This window comes from Pteropus medius, unplaced genomic scaffold (assembly GCF_902729225.1).
Source record: "Pteropus medius unplaced genomic scaffold, Ma_sr-lr_union100, whole genome shotgun sequence".
Taxonomy (NCBI): domain Eukaryota; kingdom Metazoa; phylum Chordata; class Mammalia; order Chiroptera; family Pteropodidae; genus Pteropus; species Pteropus medius.
This window is the reverse complement of record NW_024352947.1, coordinates 232,552-233,517: the sequence shown is the minus strand read 5'-3', so window position 1 is coordinate 233,517 and position 966 is coordinate 232,552.

Genomic DNA, 966 nt, shown 5'->3' with positions numbered 1-966 from the left:
CCCAGGGACCGGGCGAAGCCCGCGGCCGCCGTGGAGCCGGCGCCAGGGGCCACAGGGAGGCTGTCTCTGCGGGTTTCTCGGTTCCGTTTCCTGCCCTGGGGGGCGGGGACGGGTCCACGTCACCTTGTTCGTTGCCCAAGTCCCTGGTCCAGGCGACAGAGGGCAGAGCCGCTTGGAGCCATGTGTCAGGGGCGGCACCGGCCTTCCCCGAACGTCAGGAGGACGCGGCAGCCTCAGCCCCGCTCAGTGGCCACCATTTCCTTTTCCCGGGTGACCGCCTGCCCGGGTCGAGGCCCCCCACTTGCCGCTGCCCACGCCCGAGCGTGCTGTGCAGCCCGGACGCGTTTCGTGGCTGCTTCGACCTCGCGGATTCGGCTGCGGCAGGTCGCAGTGAGGCCGCTGGCTGCGCGCGGCCACGGCCCACTGATGGGCGAGGCACCGGCAGACAGAACTCGGGCCGGTGGCAGCTGCCCAGAGGCCGCCACCTGCCCCGGGTGACTCAGCAGCGACCGTGGGGCGTTGTTGTCTCGCAAGGCGGTCGCCCGTCCTGGCCCGAGCCTGGCACCTTGCTCCTCAACGTGTCGCCCCCAGACCAGCACCGGCTCGTCTGGGGGCCTGGGGCGGGCCGGGGTCTGTGCGCACGAGCCCGGGAGCCGCAGCCGGAGCGGCCGGTGGGGCACGGCCCGGGGAGCGCTGCAGTCGTGGGCTGCGGGCTGTTTGGCTGGTTCCGTTTCTAACTCCCAAAGGAGTCGCCCTGTGCACAGGCTTCGGTGTCAACACCCCGGAGCGGGTCTCCGGCCTGAGGGCTGCGTTCCAAGCACCGAGCACCAGCGGCGACTCGGCTGTGACTTCTCGGCCCCGAGCCCCCCGCAGAGGCCTGGCTGAGCTCCCCTTCTCCGGGCGTGTCTGTGTCCTCACGTCCGCTTCTCCTAAGTCACCTGGGGCCGGGCCCCGCGTTTACCTCAC